General features: G+C 43.8%; 1 long non-coding RNA gene and 1 other non-coding gene across 2 annotated transcripts in view; both read right to left on the bottom strand.

Annotated features, from left to right (window-relative positions):
* Window positions 1-22,963, bottom strand: part of LOC141582650 (uncharacterized) — a 64,117-nt gene that overhangs the window by 31,799 nt on the left and 9,355 nt on the right. The window lies entirely within an intron of this gene.
* Window positions 17,321-17,461, bottom strand: LOC141582667 (U4 spliceosomal RNA). Its single transcript, XR_012515548.1, has one exon. It is a non-coding gene; the product is annotated as a U4 spliceosomal RNA (small nuclear RNA).

A 22,963-nucleotide genomic window follows, 5' to 3' on the forward strand; every position in this document is an offset into this window, starting at 1 on the left:
CACCAGCCGGGGCATCAGAGCAAGGCCGTATCTCTAAAACAAAACAAGATAAGACATTTACATAAAAATCAATGTATGAAAATCCCAAATAATACATTAGCAAATAAACCCCACTGGGGCTTTAAAAAAACTTACCTAAACCAAGAGAAACTTGTACAGTGTGAAAAGGATGGCTCAAAATTAAAACATCTTCCCATTTCATTTATATTAGTATGTTGAAAATCATAATCACCATAGATGTTCAAAAGGCATTTGACTACAAAATTTATAAAAGAAACTTATCAGATTAGAAAGAAGGATACTTCCTTAAATTACACACAATAAAAAAAATTACACCCAGATACACACCCATCAAGGCAAAGCCCAGCATCATTTGTAAGCGATGGAAGCAATAGAAGCTTCCATCAACCTTTGGAACGAAGGAATGCTCTCTGTTACCACTATTATTTTGGAGGCCCGAGCTGACGCAACCAGGCAAGGAGCAAAGTAAGACATTAAAGAAAAAAGCAGAAGGTGAAACAGTTATATTTACTCTGAAAAGTAAATATAACTACTTAAGAAAATAAGAGAGGACAGAAACAGATATAAAAACATTTCATGCTCATGGTCAGGAGGAATCGATATTGTGAAAATGGCCATACTGCCCAAAATAATTTACATAGTCAATGCTATCCCCATAAGCTACCAATGACTTTCTTTACAGAATTGGAAAATAAACACCTTAAGCTTTATACGGAACCAAAAGAGAACCTACATAGCCAAGACAATCCTAAGCACACAATTATGGAGACATCATACTACCTGACTTCAAACGGTACTACAAGGCCACAGTAATAAAAAAACACCGCGGTACTGGTACCAAAACAGATATGTAGACCAACGGGACAGAACAGAGGCCTCGAAAGTAACACCACACAGCTACAACTGTCTGATCTTTGACAAACCTGACAAAAACAAGCCATGGGGAAAGGATACCCTAGGTAACAAATGGTGTCGGAAAACTGGCTTGCCACATGCAGAAAGCTGAAACTGGATCCCTTCCTTGCACCGTATATAAAAATCAACTCCGGATGGATTCAAGATTTAAACATAAGACCTAACACCGTAAAAAACCTAGGCAGTACCGTTCTGGACATAAGCATAGGCAAGGACTTCATGACTAAAACAGCAAAAGCAATGGCAACAGAAGCCAAAACAGACAAATGAGATCTAAACTTAAGAACTTCTGCACAGCAAAAGAAATTAGCATTAGAGTGAACTGGCAACCGAAAGAATGGGCAAAAAATTTTGTGACAGAGATGAAGAGACACTTTTCAAAAGAAGACATTCATGCAGCCAACAAACATGAAAAAAAAAGCTCATCATCACTGATAACTAGAGAAATGCATATCAAAAGCACTTTGAGGTACCATCTCATGCCAATTAGAATGGCAATCATTAAAAAATCTGGAGACAACAGATGCTGGAGACAATGTGGAGAAACAGGAATGCTTTTACACTGCTGTTGAGAGTGTAAATTGTTCAACCATTGTGGAAGACAGTGTGGTGATTCCTTCAGGATCTAGAAATAGAAATATTGTCGGACCCAGGAATCCCATTATTAGATATGTACCCAAAGGATTATAACACTTTCAATTATAAAGACACGTGTACACGTATGTTTATTGTGGCACTGTTTACCATAGCAAAGACTTTGAAATAACCCAAATGCCCATCCTAGATAGACTGGACAAGGAAAATATGTCACATATACACCATGGAATACTGTGCAGCCATAAAAAATAACTTCATGTCCTTTACTGGAACATGGATGAAGCTGAAAACCATCATTCTCAGCAAACTGACACAAGAACAGAAAACCCGACATTGCATGTTCTCACTCATAAGTGGGTGCTGAATAATGAGAACACACAGACACAGGTGGGGGAACATCACACACTGGGGGCCAGGGGCTGAGGGGCTAGGGGAGGAATAGCAGGGTGTGGGCGAATTGGGGAGGGATAGCATTAGGAGAAATACCTAATGTAGATGACGGGGCAATGGATGAAGTAACAACCACCATGGCATGTGTATACCTATTGAACAAGCCTACATGATCTCCATATGTATTGCAGAACTTAAAACATAGTATTTTTTTCTAAAATATAAGTGGATGGTGAACAATGAGACCACATGGACACAGGGAGGGGAACATCACACACTGGGGCTTGTGGGTGGTGGGGGAGGGGTGGGGAGGAACAGGCAGGGGTGGGGGGATTGGGAAGGGATAACACGAGAAATACCTAGTGTAGTTGATGGGAGGATCAGATGCAGCAAAGCACCAAGACGTGTGGATGCCTATGTAACAAAAATGCACGTTCTGCACATGCACCCCAGAAATTAAAGTGTAATAATAGTATTTCTTTCTCTTCTACCTTCGTGGAGAAGTTTTCTTGGTTGGGGGGAGATTTCGTTTACAATTATGTGTCTCTAACACCTCCCAGTCTCAGTGAGAATGTTAAACATATATACATATATACATATATATGCATATGTATATGTATATATATATATTTATGTATATATGTATATAAACATCTTCTAAATTAATACTTTATCTCTTCATCTGTATTAGTCCAATTTGCATTGCTGTAATAAAGGGATACCTGAGGCTGGGTAATTTATAGGGAAATGAGGGTGATTAGACTCATGGTTGTGCAGACTGTCCAAGAAGCATGGCACCAGCATCTGCTTCTTGTGAGACCTCAGGGAGCTTACAACCATGGCAGAAGGCAAAGGGGAGCTGGCATCTAACATAGTGAGAGAGGAAGCAAGAGAGAGACGGGGACAGTATCACACTGTAACAACCAGATCTCAGTGAGTGAAGAGAGCAGGAATTCAGCCATTACTGTGAGGAGGGCACCAAGCCATTCAGGAAGGATCTGCCCGATGAGCCAACACCTCCCTCCCAGCAGGCCCTACCTCCAACACTGGGGATCACATTTCAACATGAGACTTGAAGGGCCCAAGCATTCAAACGGTATCACCATCTCTGTTACTACCGTATCTACACAGGTAATGAGGGGTTCTGTTAGACTTCATTACATCTTAATTCTGCTGCCCATATCAGATAAACAATGGTAGGCTGGTAATGAGGAATCAGAAGTAGAGGCCAAAAGTGGTTTTACTCAGATGGCCATAGCATCATTTTAAATGTTTGGAAAAATTAGATTTCTTGGGTTAGTGCACTGATTAGCGGAAAATGCCCTGTGCTTGCAGTTGGAAGAATGTGGATCTGAACTCCGTTCCACCACTGACTCTCTCTGTGAGTCTTACCAGTCTCCTAATTTCACCCTGAAGCCCAATCTCCTCATCTGAAAACATCTCTTGTTTCTTCTAGGGTCACTGAGAGACCAGATGAAATATTACAGGTGTGCTTTGCGTGATGAACACTTGTACCCTAGTGTTTTCTTAGTATTCACTAACCTTGCCATCTAAAGGGACTGTGACATTTACCAGCTAGTTTCCAAAGGGGCTTACTCCTAAAGGAAAGGAAAACTGATCTTTCCATTTCCAGTTCATCTGTCCATTCTTCTACTTCTTTAAACTTCTTCATAAAGACTTTCTTGCCTTTCAGCATTATATTCTATCTTTAATAACATAGGACATGGTGCTCACAGTTTTGCACATTTAATTTGTTCTGCATTGGGGGTTATGGTTCCTAAGGGGGATGCCCTATCAAGTTACCCTGTCTTTTCAGCTCAAGAATTCAAGGTGTTTATAAACTGAGGAAATACAATGACTTCAAGTGGAAAATAAAATGAAGAATAACTGCATACTACAAGATAGCAGTGCAATTTAGAGCTAGAACAGGCCTAGTGTGTTCTAAATCTAGCATAAACACATTTTATGTTATAAATATGGATTTTAAGTAAAAAACCAAGCTTTCTGTTGTGATTTATTTATTTAGGTTTCTCTCTAATTTGGTTGAGGTCTCTCTTTAAAGGAGGCCAGAAGCCGGCCCATCTCCAGGAGAGCCCTGGCCAGGAGGAAAGGAAGGCTCTGGGGTGTCAGTCAGGTAAGGCACAAGGAGGAGGCAACACCAAAACGCAGGAACAGAAGAAATCTCTAACTTACACATCCTGGAGAAGGTCGGGGAGCGTCTGCAGCCCGAGGGGCAGTCTGAAGGCCGTGAGGAACCAGAGAGCAGAGGGAGGGCCTGAAGCTTTCTTCTCGGGCTTTCCCGTGAGGGTGTGGCTTTGCTGATTTAAGAGAACACGTGGAGCTGGGCTTATTTACAGGGCTCTGGTGTCGACCATTAGGTTTTATCATGACCAGCAGCTGTGTGATGGGTGGGTTCTGACTCAGCGGGATGGGCCGCATCACGACCACTCAGGGAGGGGGAGGGTTACCCGGATCGGAGGGGACACAGTGAGACTGGGCTTCAGACAACTTAGGTCAGGTCTGAAAATGGATGCTGAGGCAGCAACTATTAAACACATTTATGGCAGCTTTCCCCGAAACCTGGCTTTTAAATCATTTATATTACACATGAACCAAAACTAAACTGAAAATATTTGGAAGTAACCCCTTTGGTTTGCACTAATAAGCGGGAATCAAGTTTCTAGGTTGTCCTGTTTTAAGTAAAATGACCATGTTATTTAAGTTCTCCTATTCGTAGGTTCTCCTATTATAAGTAAAATGACAATGTCATTTCATCTTAACGCTAAGATATGAAAATAGAGAGGGAAATATGTAGCCCTTTACCTGAGGTGTCAAAGTGTTTCTGTTCATAAAGGCCGTTTTAAGTTTTAGTTTCAGATTTATCTTGTTATTTTAGTGCAGTCTAGGTGAAAATATTCTTTTGAGGCTGTAAGACACATGTTCCCATTTGGAAAAAAGATATTTCATTGACCACATATGTTTCTATTATGACTGTCGAGTGTTTCTTTCATCTAGAGGTTTATATTGCTAAAGAAGTTGCCTATGGTTATAGTTTGCAGCCAACAAGTTACCCTGAATTAGCAAAGGTGACTCTTGTTATAGGAATGCCATGGCGTGAGGCTTAACCATGGTTCTCATATCTAATCATTTATAAATAAGATACTATACTAAAACATTAATTACTGAGCATAGCTAATTCAATTTTATATACTTTTGTCCCGTATTTTTATGGAGAGAATAAAGATATTTTGGCCTGTTATTAATAATTTTTTTTTTTTTGTATACAACACTGAGAAATTGTACTATGAGGAAACATCACTCTAGATGTCGGGAGAGATCATATACTCATACATTTTCCTTTTATTTTCTGAGACAGAGTTTCGCTCTTGTTACCCAGGCTGGAGTTCAATGGCGTGATCTCAGCTCACCGCAACCTCCTCCTCCTGGGTTCGGGCAATTCTCCTGCCTCAGCCTCCTGAGTAGCTGGGATTACAGGCACATGCCACCATGCCCAGCTAATTTTTTTGTATTTTTTAGTAGAGACGGGGTTTCACCGTGTTGACCAGGATGGTCTCAATCTCTTGACCTCGTGATCCACTCGGCCTCCGAAAGTGCTGGGATTACATGCTTGAGCCACCGTGCCCAGCTCCTCATACATTTTCTAATCTACTACAGAATGTTAATATATGACAATTTAAAATTGTCTACTTCCTAGTTTACTCTGGAAAATAAAGATTACTAAGTGTTAAAAATATAATCTATTTGGCCGGGCGCGGTGGCTCAAGCTTGTAATCCCAGCACTTTGGGAGGCCGAGGCGGGTGGATCACAAGGTCGAGAGATCGAGACCATCCTGGTCAACATGGTGAAACCCCGTCTCTACTAAAAATACAAAAAATTAGCTGGGCATGGTGGCACGTGCCTGTAATCCCAGCTACTCAGGAGGCTGAGGCAGGAGAATTGCTTGAACCCAGGAGGCGGAGGTTGGGGTGAGCCGAGATCATGCCATTGCACTCCAGCCTGGGTAACAAGAGCGAAACTCCGTCTCAAAAAAAAAAAAAAAATATATATATATATATATATATATATATATATATATATATATATATAATCTATACATAAATAAAATTACTAGAAATAACAGAATAACTAGAAACTCTATGCAAAGTATGCAGGAAAAGTAAGGCAAGTTATGCAAATAAAGTACGTTGTATTTTTTATAAGAAAAACTATACCAAATACACAACTAAAAAGAGATATCTAACCTTCCCTGGGTTATATTTGAATTGGTAAAATGTTATGTTTTCAAAAATTATATAAAATTCCTGGAAATTTGTCAGTGTCTTCCTTATTTATGCTATGTGCTGGTATAGTGTTATGAGTCATATTTTCAATTATTGTTTTAAATGTCATATGCCACAGAAAAAAATTGAATATCCTTGTCAATTGTGGTATAATGAATTCTCATCAGGTCTTTTGTCATAGTCATTTCATGCTCTTTGTCATTTAGATGTTATTTAGCCCTGATGCTTTCCAAAAAGCTCCTGCAATCAGCTATGGATCAGAATGTGCGTCTCCAACACAGGACTCCCTCTGAGACTCACAGAAAAGACTGTGACAGGTACTCTGGTTACAGGTTTCTGATGATATTGCTCAAATAACTTTAAGACCATACACTTGACTCAGTGAAGCTTCCAGAAGTCTAGTTGAGAAACAGATGGGTTCATGACACGGCTAACCCAAGACTCAGCGAGACTGGAATTGAGTACATGGCACTGACTACACTGATGAAAATGGATTATAATTTTATAGCTTATTTTAAGCATTGCTGATCCTTTAATGTTATAGTTTCTGTATTTAAGAAATCTCTTTCTCTTAAGCTAACTATAACTCACAACAATTTAGTAGATTACATTTATTTAAATAGAAATGAAGCATTTATCTTGTTTCTTGACTGATTTCTCCAAAATTTTGAAATTCTTACTGAACACTCTTATTTTCATGACAATATAGTTGTTAGCAGAAGTCCAATAAGAATCTGTTCACCTTAGAACAGGACATAATTGGAAACTTTGTTTATATTATCAAGGCTTTTACTGGAATATCATATTTAGCAATAGTGTACCTAAGATCAGCTATGACCAGCAATTTTAAGGAACTAAGGTTGATTTTTATGCACCCAATCCTTACAAAGCAGTCTGAGAAAAGCCAGCCTGATACCTAGATTACAGGATTCACTTCCTTACAGGTTAGTAAGAAAGGTCCTTTCTTGTAGGCCCAGAAATTTGGGGATAGTTTGGGAGCCTGAAGAAGAGAAGAATTCACTCAAAGCTATGAGGACTGCAGCTGAAATGTGATAGTATGTTCTGGGCTTGGCTTTTAGCCTCAATAAGGCCTTTAAAACTCCAATCTGAGATTCTGAAGGAAAACTTGCAGCAAAGAAGCTTGAAAGCACCTATGTGGTCAGCTCCTTTTCTTGCTGCACTTACATAAATAATCAGGCAAAATCTAACAAAACTAGACTTATTTTAAAACAAGAATAATCTGTGATTATCTATGATCAAAAATTATGTTACTGCAGAGAGAAATTTTATGTTTCAATGAAAAACTATAACTCAGCCAGGCATGGTGGCACATGCCTATAATTCCAACACTTTGTGAGGCCAAGAGTTCAAGACCAGCGTGGGCAACACGGCAAAACCCCGTCTTTACTAAAAGTACAAAAATTAGCTGGGCATGATGGCATGTGCCTGTGGTTCCAGTTAATCAGGAGGCTGAGGAGGGAGGCTTTCTCATACCCAGGAGATAGAGGGTGAAGTGAGCTGAGCTTGCACCACTGCACTCCAGCCTCGGCCATAGAGCCAGACCCTGTCTAAAAAAAAAAAATTTTTTTAATAGGAAAACTACAGCCCTTGTGGGCTATCAGATTCTAGTCTTGTTTCTTTTCTTTGGGCTATTTTTACCTCTTTGTAAACTGGATCCTGCCATCTCATGAATTTTGTCACATGATGATACAGGTGGAAAAAGTAACCAAGTATTGTCTCCCCTATTAATGTATCTATTGTTAGACAACTTGCAGGCCTCCAACCCTGGAACAAAGAAGAGGAAGGTTTAGTCCCCAAAATGCATAACCAAAGTGTAATACATTTATGCAATGGAATACTGTTTCACCATAGAAAGGAACAAGCTATAAACTCAGATGAAGACACAAGTGATCTTTCATGCACATTGCTAAGTGGAAGGAGAATCCTCACAGTGTGAGGAGAATCGACACAGTGTGACCTCATTTAATGAGATTCTGGAGAAGGGAAACTACACAGATGGGAAGCCATTGGCTGCGTGGGGAGGGGGTTTTAAGTGTTCTATATGATACTTTAATAGTATATACCGGCCACTATCCATTTGTCAAAACATGCAGAATTTACAGCTAAATGGGTAAATCAAACTCTATTCAAATTAAATATTATTCAGGATGTGGAGTATCCCAGCACAGAATCCATAATGTGAAAAATAATTTAACTATGTTACAAATTACACTGGTTTGGATGTCGTTTGTCCCTGCAAAAATTCATGTTGAAATTAGACCCCCAAGGTGGCAGTGTGGGGAGGTGGGGCCTAGTGGAAGGTGTTTGGATTATGTAGATCGATCCCTCATGAATAGATTTATGCTCTCCCATGGGGGTGAGTTCTGTCTGCTCTCACATAAATGGATTAAATCCTGCAAGAGTAGATTGTCAAAAAGAGTCTTGCTTCCTTGGCTTCCCTCGTGCTTTCACTCTTGCTGTGATCTCTGGTGCACCCCTTGCTCCCCTTCCACTTTCACCATGAGGTGAAAAAGACTGAGGCCCCGCCAGATGCAACTGCCCAATCTCGGTCATTCCAGCCAGCAGTATTGTGAGCCAAAAGAACCTTCTTTACTTACAAATTACCCTGCCTCAGGTATTGTGTTACAGAAGCACAAAATGGACTAAGACGCAAATGTGGGAAACAACTCTCTGAAGGTGTAGCGAAAACGGTGCTGACCTAAGTCTCTTTAACAATGAGTAGAATCTGTAGACTGAAGGAAAATAAACTATACTTCATCATTGGATTCCACTTTATAAAGTCGCAGATGGTAGGAACCAGGTCCCTCACTGTTGAAATGGAAGGTTATAAATTAGCAAGGGGAGAAGGGTAGAAAGATTCATGTGATAGTAGATCAGAGGTGAAGACATCAACATAAACTTATGTTTAGTTTAATACAGATACATACAGTTCCACATCGAAACCTTCCTAACTAGGTGTGTAAAGGTAGGCGACATACACACATATACTTCCTAGCATTGCTAATGAGAGACAAGACACAATGTGCTTACTCAGCAGCCAGATAATCTCAAAGTATCAGAAAGTAAGAACTAAAAAAAAAACTGAAATATGTCAAAGGAAAATTGCAGCCAATAAAAAGAGCTACTGGTGGCCAACACAGGAATGAACTGTTCAACACACTGCTGCAGTGTTTAATACTAACTAAAGCTTCAAGTAATTATCTAGGTGTCTCCATTTGTGTATGTAGGTGAATAAGCAAATAGAGTTGAATAGAAATCTCCTTTGCAAAAGATTCCAAATACTTAATGTAGACACTCAGCCATCAAGAAGGTGGAGCTAACGCCTCACTCCATGAGTGTGGGTTTTGCGTATGTGTAAACTTGTTTTCACATTTTTTTCTTGTGCTGTGGATGTGTCCTGGGTTCATTCTCTAAAATGCTTTTCACCTTAGACCAGGAAAAATAATAATAACCTTACAGATTCTATTTCAATTCATGGATATTTTTATAAGACCGACTTTGTAAAATTATGTTCCAATGGCTGATTGACTCATTGTGACTGGATCACTTATTCCAAATACTTCTTGTCTTTATTTTTTTCCAGTGTCTACCTTTTAGCCATAATACACCAGAATCAAATATTGGTCACTGGGAAAAAATATTCAAAGAAAAAAAGAATGTGAACCGAACTTGTGATGATGATAATTCAATGTTTTACCACAACACTTCCTAAAACAAAAATGTTTAAAAGGATATTCAAAGTCAATTTCCTCAATAAGGCTTTGCAGAAAATGAGGAAACTAGAGAAACAAAATTGGCAGAACATCCTATGGGTGATTTTAGATGTTTCCATGTTTTATGGGGAAGAAATACTTTACCTTTAAAATAATTACAAAGAATTATTGGAAACCCAAACTCTGGAATGTTTCCAAATTTAGTTGAACTTCTATGTAATTATTTAGCTAGTCATGAACTTGATGTATTTTTAAAAATCTCTGCCTTATTTGTGTAATAAAATATACAATGAATAATTAATGCTAATGGGAAAACATGTTAGACCTTGTGAAAAGAAAATAAATCTTGGGGAACCAAAATCACTAAGCTAAAGGGAAAAGTCAAGCTGGGGACTGCTTAGGGCAAACCTGCCTTCCATTCTATCCAAAGTCACCCATCTGCTCACCGAGATAAATGCATATCTGATTGCCTCATTTGGAAAGGGTAATCAGCAACTCAAATGAATGAAATCATTCATCTTCATCTACCTATGATCTGGAAGCCCCCTGTTTGGCCTTCAAGTTGTCTCACCTTTCTGGACTGAACCAATGTACATCTTACACATAATGATTGATGTCTCATGTCTCCCTGAAATGTATAAAACCAAGCTGTGCTCCTCCCACCTGGGGCACATGTTGTCGGGACCTCATGAGGATACATCATGGGTGCGTGCATCATCAAACTTGGCAAAATAAACTCCCTAAAAAATCTAAGGCCTGTCTCAGATTTTTGGGGTTTATACATGTAATGTAGGATGTTAATGTTTGTAAAACACACAGTATTCTATCTACTATTAAAACTATACTGCCAATTAACCTTAGACTTTCTCAACAAAATAAAAATGTTGATGAGGTATGAATAATATATTTAAATTTAAATAATGTTGCAAGTTTTAATATGCCTACTTTTTATTTTTTTAATATGCCTATTTTGACTACTTTAATGCTGTAAGAAAAATGAGTAATTAAAACATCAATAAAAGTGTTTACAGGGGGTGGACATGTTTCCTCCAGCCTCAGGATATGGGTGACTTGAAAGGCAACTGCCCATCCCCAGCTTTCATCCCAGCTGTCCTGATGGTGGCTCTAAGCATTTCTCCTTTCTCTATATGAAGACCTCACCCCAAAAACAAACCCAAATCTTACAATATGTTAGGGCACGCTAAGATGATGGGCAGCCAAAGCCTCAGGCAAGGGATGCTTCTGAAAACAAGACTTGTAGAATATAATGTGTGAAAGTAAAGTCAGTGTCAGAGTTCCTTCCTCTGCACACGGGGAGCGGACAGGAAGCTGCTCACCTTCCTCACGTGGCCTGCAGTCACGTCTCCCCAGGTCAGACTTGAGGAGAACAAAACTTTGGTCTTCACTGTGGACACGCCACCAGGTGCTCCAAAGCCATCGCCTCTCCTCAGGTGGGTCCTGAGGAGAACAAAGCTCTGCTTCTAATCCTAACCCCATCCCTAGACTTCGACCCTGACCCTAAACCCTGATCCATACCCTGGTCTATAATTCTGACCCTAACTTTGAAACTTTGACCCTGACTTTTATCTTGACCCTGACCTTGACCCCAACTCTAACCATACTTCCGGCCCTGACCCTGACCCAGACCCCAATTCTAACCCTATTATTATCACTACAATCTCTCTCTAATCTTACCCTCTAGTGCTAAACAGCTGTACCCAAAAGCACTTTTTGATTATTTAACTTCTTTTCCTTGAATTCTCTAAGGAAGTCCTAAAGGAGATGTCATTATGTATTCTGCAGTCCCTGTGAGTGGCATGGCTTCAGATAAAAAGTTCTAATACTTTGCAAGACAGAAGTGTGAAGGGTAGCAGCACTGGGTTGTCAGGAATGCATGTTAGCATTCACGAGAGTCATTGGCGCTGTTCTCCACATATTTTCAGTTCATTTTTTATGAATGCATTCTGAGTGTTCCATCCTACCTACTTAAATTTTTGCATGGCCATATATATATATATTTTTTTTTTTTTGCCATCGCAGGTGAGAAGAAATAATATGTGACTTTTTCAGGAGAAATATCCAAGAAACAGTTCTATCCAGCATGCTTTTTGTCTCTTCTAGAGCAATGGGGATATTATTTATGGTACTTCCTTTAGCCTCGATTCCTGTGTTAGGACGACACAGCACAGAGCGACCACTCGCCTGACCCATGATGAGATGCAAATAAATGAGGAAGAAGATTTTTGAGCCACTGAAACTTGGAGGTTGTTTGTCACCGTGGTTTAACCAGCCCACACTGACTGACGTAGGGCTGAAGAGTGAGTCAGAACTGGGTCTGGACATGTGAAGTGCACTCCTCCAGGCTAAGTAAAGTTCAAGTCTTGTTGCAAAGGTAACAGTGAGCACGATGTGTTATTAGCATGCGTGTGGGATACGTAAGGTATGTCAGGTGAGAATAATGAGAAACTCAACTTTAAAAGACAGTGCTTCAAGCCTGTAATCCCAGCACTTTGGGAGGCCGAGGCGGGTGGATCACGAGGTCGAGAGATCGAGACCATCCTGGTCAACATGGTGAAACCCCGTCTCTACTAAAAAGTGCAAAAAACTAGCTGGGCATGGTGGCGCGTGCCTGTAATCCCAGCTACTCAGGAGGCTGAGGCAGGAGAATTGCTTGAACCCAGGAGGCGGAGGTTGCGGTGAGCCGAGATCGCGCCATTGCACTCCAGCCTGGGTAACAAGGGCGAAACTCCGTCTCAAAAAAAAAAAAAAAAAAAAAAGACAGTGCTAATTTGGACTGTGGAGAGATTCCAATGTCCTACTTAGCATTTGAGACTGCGATGGCTGAACAAACTCATTAAGAACCCTAAATGCATTTAAGAGATGAAGCCTCTGAGGCTTAGGGGTTAAGTTTCCCAAAGTCAAACAGAAGGTTACTGTCACACACGGACCCCAACACTACTGTGAGGCAAGTACTGGGAGTTAAGAAGCTGCCATAAGTTTTCCAGGCAGAAAGTGGTAGAGCCAGGCCTTAAACTGAGGTCTGTGGTCACAAAGCTGATGTTTTGTCTACTAGGGCACAGTGTAAAATGATCTATGTTGGATAAGCAAAGTGCTACTTCCTTTCATTTAATAAACCATTGTAAAAAAAAAAAAAAAAAAAAAAAAAAAGAACCCTAAATGAAGGCTTGGGATAAATATCCGAGGGTGTCTAATATACCAATTATTCATCCTAGAATGGGCAGAGTTCTTGACCCCATTCTAGGGAGTCTTCCAAAAGAAAAAAGACCTGCATTTCTCCAACAACCCACATCCAGAGACTTTCCTGCACTTCTGAGCTGTGGCTAACACTCCTCACCTTTCATTCTGTCCTCAATGTTTTGGGGAAACACCTTTAACTCTCTATGACTTACAGGCTAATAAGTGGCCCTTATAATTCCCTCCAGAGATAGAAAAGACTAATGATGAGGGAGTCCGAGCTCACGGCAGCAAGCGGGCATGTGTGCTCAGCAGCCAGGTGGCTCATCTGCTAGATTACTACATACGATGTTCTGCAATGTTGCTTAACACAACGGGACTCTCTCCCCACTCAGGTTTGATTGTTCACTTGCTTCTTTTTCTGCCCTCTTGGGCTCCTAAAATGAAAAGAACTCTAGGGTGATACAGTGAATCAAAGGAGTGCCAACCATATCATAGCAAAATAAAGATCCCTAAAAAAATCCCTGGCCTAAGATGACAGCCTTGGCTGGGTTAGTCTGAATGTGCTAACAGTGGACATGGAAGCATTAAAGCGGTCAAAATGTTCACATTAAAGAACATCTGCACAGAGCACAAGAAAAGAGGGACGAATGGAGATGGCAGCACGAGTCCCTAAAATAAAAGCAGTTGTTTTGAGATCAGTTATTTTTTTTTTTTTTTTTTTTTTTTTTTGAGACGGAGTTTCGCTCTTGTTACCCAGGCTGGAGTGCAATGGCGTGATCTCGGCTCACCGCAACCTCCGCCTCCTGGGTTCAGGCAATTCTCCTGCCTCAGCCTCCTGAGTAGCTGGGATTACAGGCACGCGCCACCACGCCCAGCTAATTTTTTTGTATTTTTAGTAGAGACGGGGTTTCACCATGTTGACCAGGTTGGTCTCGATCTCTCGACCTTGTGATCCACCCGCCTCGGCCTCCCAAAATGCTGGGATTACAGGCTTGAGCCACCGCGCCCGGCCTGAGATCAGTTATATTCTTTCCGACAAAAATTAGAGACAGAAACCAAAGTTTAGCCTGAGGCGACAATTAACTGGGCAATAAGCCAGAGGCACATGTGGCATAGACAGATTTAAACATTTTCCCTTATATTAATAGAAATACTAAATTAATATCATATAAATATAAACACTTGGGCCTACAGCAGTTTTAAAGATCTCACAAATGAGTTTGGCTTTTGAAGGTTAGCACTGATGTGAAGTGAAGCAGAATTGCTTTTAGTAATCTGATTACCCTCACCCTCACCTCCTTAACCTCTAACCCTAAACCCTAACCCTGTGACCCTAACCCTACCCCTACCCCAATTCCTCATCCTACTCTTTAGCCCTGACCCTTGACCCCAACCCCCAAACCCCAACACCAACCCTAACCCTAACCCCTAACCCTACCACTAACCTTAACCTTTTACATCTGCTCAGATTCTCTAGCAAAAGCAGGGACCCTTGGCTCCCAGCTGTGCACCACTGCATCTGGCACAGGACTCCATAGCAGTCCCCAAATAGGCACCTGAATGCCCACTGTGCCAGCCATGCAGTGTAAGCCCGCGCTATATTGTCACCTCCAGAACCAGGGCCCAGCACTTGCATCAGGCTGCTCAGGGCTGAAGTGAGCTGGGACACCCAAGGTCTTCTTAAGACCAAGGTTATCTCATGCCTCATGTCACAGAGCGAGACGCAGACCCAGCAGCACTGCACGCCCCCTCCTTCCCTCCGCGGCAGCTCGGCAACCTTCCAAGTAAGTGGCCTTCCCTGATGACACTCCAAGCACAAAGCACTGGACTTTCACACAGTGAGGCTGCACACATTATTCTGTGTAGATGCCCAATTAGGCCGCTGGGAGAAAGGGTGGTAGAGGGACCCTCATGTTGCCCTGTGGTATGCATGCTCTGGTTTATACGACTGCAAGCTATTTACGAGAAACTCAAGCTGAAACACTACTTGTTTCCAACGTTTTGTCAGCAGAGGATTTACAATGTACACTCCCATACAAGCTAGCCACAGAGCACACTGACTACTTCCCCACTTAAGTCGCTCTGAGGGCCTCCGCATCAGTCCTAGAATTGGAAGATTGGTGGAGAAGAACTGGGATGTTGAGGGGGTACTGGATACTTGCTGGACACCAGCCTCCCCTCACCTAAGCTTACAGACAGCGCAGATCACGCCTGATAAATCAGACATTTTAACAAACAAAGCTCGCAATAGCAGTACTTAGAGAGGGAAAACTCTAAGGCAAAGGATTGTCTCAACTCCTTGGTGTCTCAAGGAACTAAAACACTGCCTAGCACAGGTGCCCCATCAACCTTATCACTGAATACTCCTCTATATTTTATACATCTTTGATTGTGGAAGTGATGTGATAAACGCAGTGGACTAACGACCTTTGAGATCTCTTCACGGGATCCTATCTGGTGGACCCCCAGATTTGCCAACACAGAGAAGGCATCATAAACATGTGCAGGAAAGAGGCCAGATAAAAACTGTCTCTCAGCCTCAAAGTAGCCTGGCAGTCACAGGAATGGCCACGCGGGGTCTGGCCCATACCAGGAGTAAAGCTTTCGGCTTGAGGCACCCCACTGCACCTGCAAAACCAAGTTGTGCCTAACAAAGAAGAATCAGCCAGCCTACTCCCCCTATGAAAGATTCTCCCCGGGGCCTGACAACTTGGGGGTAATTCCTCCCTCCTCAGGCTTGGTCCCAAGGTATAAGACCACGTGCACCAGCAGCATGGGTCAGCAAGCCAGCAGAAGCCAGAAAAGGGCAGGCCAGAAGACAAGGAGCCCCTGAAGATCAGGAGAGAGGCTGTCTAGGTACCATGGAGCAGTTACATCAGACTGGAACACGTTCCATTTACAGGAGATTTGAAAACCCCAGCCTCACCCTCACTTGGGGCTGACACCCTTTTAGGCCTCAGCCCGTCTGCACCCAGGCACTCATGAAAACAGCATGTTGCTCCACATCACCTTGAGCTGTTTGCTGGCGCTCTCAGGGTTCGAACCAATAATAGAGGCTTGTGCCTAATATCCCAGGTGGTAATCCAAGAGCGATATCTGCGTGGCACGCCTCCTCCTCCACCCTCCATATCCAAGCAATCACCAAGGATACAAGCCGGCCAGGCAAGGTAGCTCACGCCTATAAGCCCAGTACTTTAGGCAGCTGACACATGTGGATCACCTAAGGTCAGGAGTTCAAGACTGACCTAGCCAACATTGGGAAAGCCTGTCTCTACTAGAAATTCAAAAACTAGCCAGTGTGGTGGCAGGCACCTGCAATCCCAGCTACTCAAGAGGCTGAAACAGGAGAATCACTTGAACCTGGAAGGCACAGGCTGCAGTGAGCCGAGATCACACCATTTTACTCCAGCCTGGGCAACAGAGCAAGACTATCTCAAAAAAAAAAGAAAAGAGCCGGGCGCGGTGGCTCAAGCCTGTAATCCCAGCACTTTGGGAGGCTGAGGCGGGTGGATCACGAGGTCGAGAGATCGAGACCATCCTGGTCAACGTGGTGAAACCCCGTCTCTACTAAAAATACAAAACATTAGCTGGGCATGGTGGCGCGTGCCTGTAATCCCAGCTACTCAGGAGGCTGAGGCAGGAGAATTGCCTGAACCCAGGAGGCGGAGGTTGCGGTGAGCCGAGATCGCGCCATTGCACTCCAGCCTGGGTAACAAGAGTGACACTCTGTCTCAAAAAAAAAAAAAAAAGAAAGAAAAGAATTAGTATAATTTTGTCTCCAGAAGAGGGGTCTTGTCCCAGGCCCCAGGAACAGGATTTTGAATCTCACACGAAATGGAATTTACGGCAAGTCGCACAGTCTAGTGACGTTAAAATGGTTTCTTAGCCACTACTAAGTGACAGAGCAGGGAGTCCTCAGAAAGCAAGAGGAGGAACGCACCTGTTTTAAAGAAAAAAAAAAATTTTGAGGCCGAGTTTTACTCTTGTCATAATGACATGATCTCGGCTCACTAAAACCTCTACTTCCTGGGTTTAAGGATTCTCCTGCCTCAACCTCCCAAGTAGGTGGATTACAGGTGTGCACCACCACATCCAGCTAATCTTTTTGTATTTCTTTTCCATTTTGATTTATTTTTATTTTTTTATTTAATTTTTAAATTCCATTCCTGTAGAAACTTCCAAAAATTGCCAATGCCGACTCTATTTCCAGTCATCATTGTGGGATATTGGGAAAAGTTTTCAATTAGCCATAATCGTACCTCAGATAAACCTCATTGGCTACAATACTGCCACTGTGCAAAGTTATTTTTTTTAAAATTTTTAGTAGAGACTGGGTTTCACCATGTTAGCCATGCTGATGGCCAGACATTAACGTACAAACAAAATTACTTAATATTCGTTTATATAGGTTATTAAGAATAGTGTTGTCTCTTATGGAGGATTATAATCAGTTTGTGTCAGGCTATTAGTATTGCTACTTTTCTTTGTTACTATTGATTTTAACAATAATTTATTAGTGTACTATTACCTTTAAAACTTATTTTTAAATTAAGAATACTTTTGGCTTAAAGTACTGGTATATTTTTATAAGTTTTGGGTCTTTATTTAGTTATTAACTTGTTCCTGCAACCATAAATATTTTATAACCAAAGGTGCTCAATCCCTAAATATATGATCCGACAGATTTAACCTGTGTGTGTGTGTGTGTGTGTGTGTGTGTGTGTGTGAGAGACAGAGCGAGAGAGCGAGAGAGCGAGAGAGAGAGAGAGAGAGAGAGTGTGTGTGTGTGTCTCACTCTGTCTCCCAGGCTTGAGTACAGTGGTGTGATCATGGCTGGCTCAATGCGGCCTCAAACTCCTGGGCTCAAGCGATCCTCCCACCACAGCCTCCTGGGTAGCTGGGACCACAGGCACGAGCCACCACGCCAGCTAATTTTTATATTTTTTGTAGGCATGAGGATCTCAATATTTTCCCAGGCTGGTCTTGAACTCCTGATCTCAAGTGATCCTCCCGCCTTGGCCTTCCAGAGTGCTGGGATGACACTCGTGAGCCCTGCACCCTGCCCAGATTTAGCTTTTTCTAAAGCTTTTATTTAAAATAAAGTCATTACGGTTAAGATGCCTCTGATGGTTTTGCATTTTAAGTGCAAAGACTATGTTGAGTGAATGTTTCCATCAGTTGTAAAACGTGCATCCATGTTTATCTCATTCCTATGGTTTCCAGTTAATTGTCCCTTCTTCCTTTTTGGAAACACACGGGCTAGTGGGCTCCATGTCACTTTGCATTTCCAGAAGGAGGGCGCCGAACACTCCGCGCTCCGACTTCAAGTGGTGCAGCGGGACGGCCACCAGAGGGCGCGCGGCCTCGGCCAGCGCTGTGAGCGCGAGGGCCCTGCAGTGCCCCGGCCACCAGCAGAGGGCGCGCTGGAGCAAGGCGGCGTAACTGCCTGGTGGCCAAGCTCGTCTAACAATCAGAAGCCCGGCTTTACAGAGGCTGACAACTCCAGATACGACACGTGAAAGGGTCTTGGGGTTACAGCTCTGGAAATTACATGGGAACGGGTCTTGGTCCATGGAGTCGGTGTGGGGTGGCGGCTTGAACTCATTTAAGTTAAGACAACGCCTCCGGAAAGATTCCCCCACGCCAAGCCTGCGATCTATAAGGTGGCGCCCGTCGGCCAGCCTTTACTTCTACTGAAATGCAGTTTGGAAGTCGAGGGGGCGGTGATCTTAGATGCTTGGCTCTCTCACCAGGTCACCTCCTCCCTGCACACGGCCACTCTCCCACCTGGGCTACTTTCCAGTCTCACTCACAATCGCTCTGAGCAACTGTGGAAAGAGGACAGCTGTGGAGCCTCTCCCTTGTCCAAGTCACTCTGCTGAGAGACCTGATAACTCGTCTCACTGGACCCTGGACCGCCCTGGGAAGAATACTTCTGCCCCTGTATTTCAGACAAAGGTGGTCAGGCACGGTAGCTCACACCTGTAATCCCAGCACTCTGGGAGACCGAGGCAGTAGATCATGAGGTCAGGTGTTCAAGACCAGCCTGGCCAAGATGGAGAAACCTCGTCTTGACTGAAAACACAAAAATTAGCTGGGCGTGGTGGCGGGCACCGATAATCCCAGCTATTCGGGAGATCGAGGCAGGAAATTGCTTAAACCTGGTGTCAGGTCTCCATAGGTAAACCTGGAACCTGAAAGTCTGAAGTCCTGCTTACTTCCTGATCGTCTCCCAACCCCTGCCCCCCGCGTTCACCATTGTCCCTGAGTGCCCAGCGGAGCTTCCCCAGACAAGCCCCTCACCCAACCCTGCCATCTCAACTGTTCTTATGATAATGTGAATGCCTCTCACCCATCCTGTCATCCTAACTGCTCTTCTGCCTCAGCGCACCGCCACTGTAACTGAACTTGGGGTCATGTACACTCCTTGCCCCTACCCACCACTGTAACTGATCTTACTCTGTGACTTTCCACTGCCCGCCCCAAACCTGTAAAACCAACTCCTATCCCACTACCCTTTGCTAACGCTGTTTCGGCCTTAGCCGACCTGCACCCAGGTGAATAAACAGCCACGTTGCCCACACAAAGCCTGTCTGGGGGGGTCTCTTCATTCAAAGCATGAATTTTCAACATTTTGGTACCAAAACCCAGGGTTGAGGATCTCCTACAGGAGACCAAACCCCTGTCCTTGCTCTTGTGCTCCTTCCATGAAGAGATCGACCTACCAACCCGACCCCGGTCATCAGACCAGCCCACACACACACCACTGGCTGTTTTGGTAAGCAGTCACACTTTTTTGCTTTCTCATTCTTTTATCTTTTCCTTTCCACTTCCTCCCCCTTTCAGTTTCATCGTTTTTCCACCACAAACACAAGGAAAATCAGGTAAACCAGGTTCTTCCATGAGGTTTGGAACCAAAATACCCTATGTAGGTCATGGATCCTTGTACCCAGGTTCCGCAGGAGTTTGACTATCATGGAGACGTTCACCCTAGTCACTCACCTACCAGGCGCAGGGCCGATATTGGTGGCAGGTCAACATTCAAGATGCTTTTTTTGACTGCTCACCAACGACGAGGTTCAACGCAGGCTCACCGAGGGACGCCTGTTGAGCGGCTGGGATGCGTGCCTGTTCTCCTTGTCTCTGCTGTCTTTCCAGAACCCTGGGCAATCGTCCATCCTCTATCCCTCCCTCCTCTCCGCTGGCCTGTGTTTAAAGAACCTTAAACCTCTCCAACTGTGCCCTAACTTAAAACCCAAACGTCTCTGTAAACACTGCGTTCTCTTTACTGGGCCACTGCATGGTCGCAATACAAGTGAAACAATGGCTCCAACTGGCAAAAAATTGGCACCTTTCACCTCTATTTTATTAAATTAAGACAATTTTCATCACAACATGGGCGAAGGGTCTGAAATTCCCTAAATTCAGGCATTTTTTTTACACACTAATCCCTCCCTCATCTCTAGTCTACTTCTCTTCACTTCCGTCTGCCCCTCCTTCCTCTGCGGGTTAGCCAGACTCCTCCCTGTCCATCAACCTTCCGACCTTTCTCCTTCCCGCCTGTGAACCAGGCCCTCATCCAGGACCTAACCCCACCCCAGAGCCTTCCTCCTCTTCCTCTGCCCACAACCTGCCTCCTCATGCCCCTCCTGTCACCTCCCCACCTCGTACGCGGCTTACAGCTAGTCCTGTGGCTGCCTCCTGCACCCCTGCCCGACAATCCCCCTTCCAGAGGTGGCTGGAGCCAAGGCACAGTTAGGGTGACGTTTCTTCCCTTTATGACCTTTCCCAAATCGACCACTGGTTACGCTCCTTATCTTCAGATCCTCCAATACTTCACCCAGTCCAATACTCTCACCTGGAGTGACTTAAATGCCATCCTTACTTCCACTCTCACCCCTAAAAAACGCTTTATGTGCATTTTATCACCCAGTCAACCCCAACATTACAAAAAGGTACAAAAATTAAAATCTGGCCCTCAAACACCGCAACAGGAATTAGACAACCCTACCTTCAAGGTGCTCAGTAACAGGGAGAAATCTGCCCGGCTGCACATCTCAGAACTGCAGACGCTGCCTCCTCAGTAAGACAAACCCCAGCCACGCCACCGGCTCACAGAGACTTCAGAGCACCCGGACTGTAGCGGCTCCAGCCGACCCCCCAGACCTTGCTTCACGTGTCGGAAACCTGGCCACTGGGCCAAGGAATGCCCGCAGCCCAGGACTCCTCCTGAGCCCTGCCCCGTCTGTGCGGGGCCCCCACAGAAAGTCGACTGTCCGACTCAGGTCGCTGCTCCCAGAGCTCTTGAAGCTCCAACCCTTGGCTTGACGGCTAAAGACTGACGCTGCCCGACCATCTCAGAAACCCCCTGGACGTTCACAGATGCCAAACTTAGGGTAACTCTTACGTGGAGGGCAAGTCCATGTCCTTCTTAATCAGCACGAAGGCACCCACCCCATGCTGCCTTCTTTTCAAGGATCTGTCCCCTTGGCTGCCGTGCTGTTGTGGAAATTGACGGCCAGGCCTCCAGGCCGCTCATAACTCCCCACATGTGGTGTCCATCAGCCCAGCACTCCCTTCCACGTTCTTTCCTAATCATCCCCACCTGTCCGGTTTCCCTGTTAGGCCGGGATATCCTAGGGAAATTGTCTGCCTCCTTGACTGTTCCTGGGCTACAGCTACACTGTTGCAGGAGCGGCCACAGGCTCTTGAACACTGAATATTGGAGGAAGTTTATTCGGCCAGATGCCAGGTGGCATATTTGCCTCATATCCAAGCTCGCCTAACAAAAGAAGTTTCCCTCTTTATATAGGCTTATACTTTAGATGTTACCTGGAAGAATCTTGGGTTTATAGCTTAACATATGAAAAGGGTCTCAGTCTAGGAATTACATATGAAAATAGTTTCAGTTTACAGTCTAAGGAATTACATATGAAAAGGGCTTCAGTTTACAGTCTTAGGAAAAGGGAAGTTGATCTGAGATGCCTGGGGCTCCCTCTTCAACACCTCACTGCCGCCCTCCTCCCCAAACCCATACCTCCCTCAATAGCTCCCCTTATGTCCCCCAACCTTAAGCCTGGGTGTAAAACACCACCTTCCCATCCGTTGCTGCAAGTCACTCACCCCTTCTCATCGCCTTAGAACCTAACCACCCTTACCCTGCCCAGCCCTGTACCCCATCCCACAACAGCTTTTAAAAGTAAAGCCTGTTATCACCTGTCTGTTGAAACATGGCCTTTTAATTCACCCGTCTGCTTTTTCGGCATCTGTACTCAAAGGGGCATCATGTATCCCCTTCCGAAGCCCAAATTTCTTCCCATCTTTTATAATCTTTCGCCAGCATACACACGCTCCCCCTGCCAACTGCATCCAGTAAATTTCCCAAACCCCAACCCCCTCCATCAAACAACAGCTTATCTCCTTCCTGGGTGTGGTTGCTACTTCACCTCAGGATACCAGGTTTTGCTATTCTGAGCCATTGTATAAACTCACTAAAGAAAACTTATCCAACCCTGTTAATCCCAAATCCTTTCCTCACTCCTCCTTTTGCTCCTTAAAAAACAGCTCTAAAAACTACTCCCTCCCTAGCTCTCCCCAACCTGTCTCAACACTTTTTCATTCTATACTGCTAAAGTCCAGGGCTCTGCGGTCAGGATTCTCACACAGGATCCAGGCCCATGGCCTGAAGCCTTTTTATCCAAACAACTTAAGCTCACAGCCCTGGGCAGGCCCTCATGACAACATGCAACAGCAGCTGCTGCCCTGATACTCTTAGAATCCCTCAAAGTCACAGGCTCTGCCCCACT

Source organism: Saimiri boliviensis, chromosome 21 (assembly GCF_048565385.1).
Source record: "Saimiri boliviensis isolate mSaiBol1 chromosome 21, mSaiBol1.pri, whole genome shotgun sequence".
NCBI classification, from domain to species: Eukaryota; Metazoa; Chordata; class Mammalia; order Primates; family Cebidae; genus Saimiri; species Saimiri boliviensis.